We start from the raw sequence: 7,420 nt of genomic DNA on the forward strand, positions 1-7,420 counted from the left end.
TGCCTTTAAATCCAACAATTCTTGTCCTCACTGTTTTTGCGAATCGTTAAAAGATATTTCAAGCGGACAGCGTTCATGAGGCACGATTGTATAGACATGTAGCGGATGTTGAGTGCGGGAAAGAAACTTTCTCCGTATCTTCGGGTGACGGGGTATTTTCCCCTCATTAAGGTCATTTTGCATATCCTTGTCCCGGTCTAGTGCGTGTGGAAGGGCTAAATACAACACACAAGGTAACAAGATGTCTGTCGACAAAATGGCCGCAAATAACCATGGGATTTCACGAGATTGGAAAAAAATTAACAATCGCGTTCGCCAGAAATGACGCATTTATTTCATTGCGTTTCGTGTACAGTCGTATGGATGAGCTTTTTCGTGTTGACGGGACGTAATCCGCGCTTATTGAAATCGAAAAATATAACGGATTACACGTTCAAATAGAGAGAAGAGCCATCGAGTCGCTCGGGTGAAAGATCAATCACTAGATTGCGAACTTTAATGCGAAATAAATATCGCCTGCGTTCATTGGAAAATACACAAACCAAATTTATTTCCCTTTTGAATCATTTAAACATTTTTAGATTTTCTAAATGCATCTATACTGTTTTACTTATGATCCATTCATTCTTAACAGGAATCTATAAAATCTGCAGTCTTGTTAATCATTGTTCGTTTAGTCTAGGATGAATAATCTTTTAAAATATAATTTTTGTAATTCGACACTCTCCATGCGCTGTTACAGAAAACTTTCAAATTCCACGAAATTATTGATTGGTCACCGGGAACGCGGCAGTAATCAGTGTTAGGCGTGGCGAATAATTTCATTAGTACGTTTTCAGCAGCACAAGGAAAGAGTCGGCTTGTTATTCTGTGTTTACCAGGGACGTTCTCTCCTTTTCTGTTCTACATTACCCCGGTTCTACTGACAGCATTCACGTTTATGTCGGCCTAACCCTCACTTCTCTTCGCTGTTGTGTCAGAGTAAGAAGTTACAGGACCCACGGCTCGATCACTAGTCATTTAATCGGCCATGAAATATCGAAAATCGTTACCTCATAATATGCTGATTAATTTTATTTTATTTCTACCGGCTGCGATTTCTGCCTCCATCGCTTGGCTGCTTCAACGTGCAATCGTAGAATTAGGTAATAAATAATAATATAAATCCGTTTTTACGAAGAAACGTTAAGCAACAGTGCCTGCTTTGTATTTTCCACATTTCTTCACAGGTGAGGAGAGGTGTTAGCTCCACTTTTGCCAGTTCCACTATCATAATTTTTCCAGCCACGAGGCTCAGGGACAAACAGTTTCTCTGGAAATAAAGCATCGCCTCCGGAAAGGGCAAATTTTTTCGTGCAACACAGGCACGCGCGGTTTGCTAGAGTCTTACACAGAATGTATGTCGCGGTGTGTACCACCCACGTGCTCTCAGCAAATACCACCCTTTTCTTCAGTGAGAACAGAAGCATCCCGGTGGTAACAATATCGCTACCCGCTAACCGATACTACTTATCGTCCCTTTGACAGCGAAACTGTATGCACGTGACATCCTTTTTTCCCAGCCCTGCGAACGTCAGAGATGAGAACCGCGCCAAGGGAAGAGAATTTAGGGGGAGAATTGCTTACGGCGTTTTTAATACGTCTGATCGCCATACGGTTGACCCCTCGTGTTTTTGTTCTCTTCTGGCTACGACTTATTCCTCGTCGGTCACTCGCGACTCCTATTTAATCTGTGACTCATTGGTAGGATGATAGAAAACATGATGATGGGAGAGAAATAGTTAACGCATTGGTTACCAGCGGTTGTATTGGCAATAGACTTCATCATATGATATTGTTTAAGATGTCCTTTTTTAAAATGTGGTGTCATATACGGTCGGTAAAATATCGATAGAAAGAGAAATAATTACAGTAGAACCTCGCTTCGTCGACCGTCATTTATTGCTAGAACTCCTCGTCCCTTTCATACTCACACGGGAACATAATCAGATGCGAAAATCCGATTTTGATGAAACTTGTGGGAGCTTATAGTTCTTTGAAAAATATTTCACACTTTTTTTTTTATCGGCAACCATCCACTTTGAAGGGGTGAAAACAGCCCTCAAAGTTGGCGGTCAAAACCATATTTTTGGAGATATCTCGGAAACCAGAGGTCGAAAAAATTTGAATTTTTTTTTAAATTGTGTGTTTTTCAATGGGAAATGTAGTCGCGCAAGAAAATTTTAACAAAAGTTTGTTGTTTAAACAATATATTAAAAATTTGATTTTTTTGCGGCGCGCCGTAATTATAATTAGCACCGCGTCACGCTGCTACCTGCGCCACCTTCTTTCGCTACTAATAAAATAATAAACGGTATTGTTTAAAATACTATACAGGTTTATACTAAATGCTTACATTTCGATAAAACCAGCCAGAATTCCTTCCTACGCACGCCAGGCGCAAGAATATCTTCCATTATGCATAATTATTGTTAAATGGCAAAAAAAAACATGTACCCCCTATTTTGGATCAAAGATCACACACCCAAGTTTACATTAAAATGAACTAACAATAAATAAGGGAAACTGAAAAAAAATCAAATTTTTAATATATTGTTTAAACAAAAAACTCTTGTTAAAATTTTCTTGCGCGACTACATTTCCCATTGAAAAACACACAATTTGAAAAAAATTCAAATTTTTACGACGTCTGGTTTCCGAGATATCCCAAAAAATATGGTTTTAACGCCCGAGTGGATGGTTGCTGATAAAAAAGCACGTGTCAAATTTCTTTCAAAGAACTATAAGCTCCCATAAGTCTCATCAAAATGGGATTTTCGCATCTGAATATGATCCCTTGTCAGTATCGCCAGATAAGGTGAGGCAGCACAAATTGACGGGAAAAAGTTACCCTCTGTCTGCCAGTACCGGATTAGTCAGATATAAAACCCGTCATGTTACCGGGGGCTAGAACTTTCTGTGAACAATATTTTTTAGTGTTGGTGTTAATTTTTAAAACATAAACGCATGCTCTTCCATGTAAAAAAAGAGATACTGTACATACATAGTACAAATTAAAAAGTACTAACATAGCTATATTTTAGATGTTAGTTTTATTTCGGTATCTATTTCAGACGTTAAAACCACGTCTTGAAAAAGACGTCTTTAGGGGAGTCGTATCGTCGTCATTTATTTCAATAATTCATCATAGATTTGAAGATACGAATTTTGGCCACGAACTCGGCCGAATTCGCCACTGTGCGATGGCTGGCAACTTGAGGTTGTACTCACACCCGATGAGGAGCTTTCGTTGACACATGTTTAGAAAGTTAGGGGTCTTTACTGTGGACGATACCTTGTTCTTAAGGGACCTGGCCGCGGAGTAGGGATGGGCTGGGGTGTCTTCTAGGAGCGCGAGTGACTTCTCATTACTTATCGTGGAACCATCCGGAGACGTATTCGGCACTTTAAGTAATTTTGCGAGTGAATCGATCTGGGAGCAGGAGCAAGTGTGTGAAGTGAGAACAACATAATTCCACATCGTCATTGTAATATTCGGACAAGTAAGTATTTTTATTGCTACTATTTGTTATCGTTCGTGCTTTTGCTTATGCTCTTCCGCTATATTTGTTACATTGATATAACTTCTCTTAATTTTCGTATATATCTCTTTAATTAATGTTTAAATTAGTATGTTTTCTTATAAACCATGCCACAGAAATTTTGACTGTATTTTTCAATTCTAGGCAAGCAAACAATGGAAACTGCAACGTGGACGGTGGTTCAGTTCATCGAAGATGGCAGCGTGGAGGCAGTGCCAACAAAGTGGTTAGAGGGCGAAAATTGTTACTGGCCACCACTGCAACGGGGTCGTTTGATGACCGCAATCAAAAAAATGGAGGCCAGTAACAATTTATGGACCAAGTACAAGGTCAAGATTTTTAGAAACAGCACTTTCGGTAAGTTACAATTATTATACACTCTAAATGTACAATTGAAATAATAACGCTTGTAACGCTTTCGTTTAATGCTTCTAGATGACTACACGAAGGCCAGAAACAAGGCAAAGGCCGCAGAGGAGACGAGCGATCTGCAATCGGAGGCAGAGTCACCATCGGAGAGAAGAAAGAGGCCAGCGTTTACATTAGAAGACAGTACCTCCTCTGACGAGGCAGCAGTTTTCTACCCTGCTCCAGATTTGAAAAAACAGAGGAACATAGGTATGTAAATTCAAAAGCAAGCACTCTATAAAACATTATATGTAATATATAATGTACGAATGTATTCATAGTTATAAATCATTCTGGTTCTGTAATTAGTATATCTTTTTAATCAAAATATATTTTATTTTCAGCCGCTTGTTCGCACTCTGTTGGCGAGGAATCGCAGGGAGAGGGACAAGAGGATGAGATACATTCCGATAAGCAGTGTAGTATTGGTAAGTTAAGAAAAATATTTTAGAGATAAATAAGTTCACTTCAAAAAATATAATATCTAACAAACAATTAATAGGAGAGCAAACGGAAAATAATTGCTGCAAGGGGTGCCAAAAAAGAGATGGGATGTTAAAAACACTAATACTGCAGAACCATTTGACGAGAGTTCTGCTCACAAAAGTATTAGCAGAGGTGCGTGCGCTGAAGGAGATAACACAAATCAATAACGCAGGAGGATCACGCAGCGGGTCGTTTCTGAACAAATTCCCGAATTTAAAATTCCCGCTAAAATCGTTAGAAGAGGTAACATTGGTTGAAGAAATTCTAAGCAATCCGGAGGAATTTGATTATGGAGTAAGTACAATTTACAGATGTAATAAATAAACTAAAAGTAATTGATCTTTCATTTCCAATTTGATTTTTTATAGTTGAGTCCCATTTTCCCTAGATCATTTACTATTTGTACTCCCAGTTCCATTATCACAGGATTATGATCTGAGCTTAGTTCGTGTAAAACCAGCATTTCGCAGATGTCTCTATTATGTATGAAATTGTACGAAACGACTTTGCTCTCTTCGAAATGTTAGAAGAATGAATTTTCTGAAATAAAAGAATCTTTTATAAAAAAATTGCAATTGGTCGGAACCGAATTTTTAAAATTTTGCTATGCAAGTAATTTACATTTTCTGTGTGTTTTCTCTCGTACAAAAGAACTTTTAGTATTTTCCCCGCAATTCTTTCGAAATTTCTTTTTCCCTTCGCGTAGTAAACTAATTCATCCAGAAAAATCTTACGGTTCGGTATGACGAACTGACTCTTTAGTAATTGAAAGAGCGTCTAAAAGAGTAATTTAATTATAATTTATCAAAGCGTAATTCGGTTCGCGATGATATCGGAAATACTCGAAAACTTTTGATAGCCGAAAAGATTATTCCTAATCGTGGGATGTTTTCCCGATATCGGAGCCCGGACTATGCCCCGAAAGAAATTCCGATAGTTATTATTCAATCAAACTTGCCGCAAATTTTTTCATTACAGATTTATTATTTTAGAATAGAATAGATTTATAGATTTTTTTTCCCCGTCTAACCGTTCAATCTATTTCGGTGCATAGTGTAATGGAATGCCCACTGCGTAGGAATTGCAAAATAAAAATTCGCCGAGATAAATTACAGCGGTTTTGCAACGGCCTGGTAGCTATATTATATTTTACAGGAAACACAGTTTTTAATTGAAGCAATTATATTCATCCTTAGACAGCTACATGTTATATAACTCCTCCATTTTGCAATTTTACGTAAAAACAAAAATATGAGAATAAAGCTAAAATGTTGCTTAATATTCTCTAAAAGAATGTCTTTTGTTTACAGTATCTTTGTACGCGAGAGAAAAATGTTAGATTCACTCGATTTTATGAGGTCTACAAGGTTGCATATACCCTTAAGTTAAAGAGAACTATTTTAGTGAGATTGATGGCAACAGTAATAGAGAACCAACACTTTGCATACTCACACCCGCGGTGAATAGGTCAGTGCTGATTACTGGCTGCAACTTTGTTAACCGTTGAGTGACTTAAACGCAGGTGCTCTGTCATCGAATCAACTCAAGTGCAACCTACATTGCCGATGGTCAACTAAAAATCGTTAGAATTGCTGCACAGAATACAAGACTGTTTGTAAATATTATATCAAGGACAAGTTGTAAGTAGTTTGCAGCAAAAGACAAACACCTCGAGGGCCTGTCTCCACATCTTTTACAACTGATAATCCTGATAGATCCATTTGTTATTCCGTCTTCGCTACATTGTACGGACTTGTTGCTCACCTATAACACGCGCTAATAACCATAATTTAAACTTTACCTACTCATTTTTTCCATAAACGAATAAAACCCGGAGTGTGGTGATTGCTTTAGAAGTGACATCATTTGAAACATTATTTCAAATAAAATATTAGTTTATTTTATAATTATTTCAGATAATTGTGAAATTATTTTCCAAAATTATATCAGAAACATTTGAAACATTATTTCCAATAACATAATTAGTTATATATCATTTATTGTTCCCCTCAGGGTTACAATTCCCATAGCATCTCCTTCCTTTCCCCGCTCTTATCCTAACCTTAGCCTAACTTACCAATTACCTTACCACGCAAAACCGCACACAGCTTTATACCCAAGCGAGAGAGAGAGAGAGAGAGAGAGAGAGAGAGATATCTTGTCGACTTTCCATAAAATAGGATAAAAGTAACAATATAAAAATAAAATAACCAACGCCAGAAATACAATAACTTAACCTACAATAAGTTACATTATGCAACAAAAAACAACAATTAAATATCAAAAGCTTATCACAGAAAAAATAATAATACACAGCATACCTGTCTTTTCTCTCTCTCTCACACACTCACCCACACCTCCGCCCCCTTCCCTAACCTCATCGATCCCCTCGCCAACTCATATTCTCCCACCATTCGTCCACCTTCCTCAACCATTCCTCCCCTTCCCCCTCGACCCGAGCACTGCCCCCACCATCCCATGCCATCCTCTTCCATCATCCCCTCCGATTCACATTTCCCATCCGTGTTCAATAACATAATTAGTTTATTTTATAATTGTTTGAGATAATTGTGAAGTTATTTTTCAAAATTATATCTGGTGCCCAGATTGTCGCGTTTGAGTATATTTTATACCGACCCTCTTTTGACATATTTGAAATAAAGAAATATAAATATTGAAATAATATAATACTTGAAATTGCTAATGTATCAAATGAATCAATACTATTTTTATTTGCAAACAGCAATATGGAAATAAAGGTGGGAAATAAATTATTTCGAATAGCTATTTCTTCTTTTAACTAAAATTTTTCCAGGTCTGCCTAAGGATCGGTATAGTGAGCTCAAAGTTTCGGGACGAATAACAGTGAAAAGAAAAATCATTAGATTATGGCAGATGTGGAAAAATGGAAGTGTCTTGATTCGAGAATTTCTGTTTCCCAAGGG

The sequence above is a fragment of the Halictus rubicundus genome, unplaced genomic scaffold (genome assembly GCF_050948215.1).
Source record: "Halictus rubicundus isolate RS-2024b unplaced genomic scaffold, iyHalRubi1_principal scaffold0264, whole genome shotgun sequence".
Classification (NCBI taxonomy): Eukaryota; Metazoa; Arthropoda; class Insecta; order Hymenoptera; family Halictidae; genus Halictus; species Halictus rubicundus.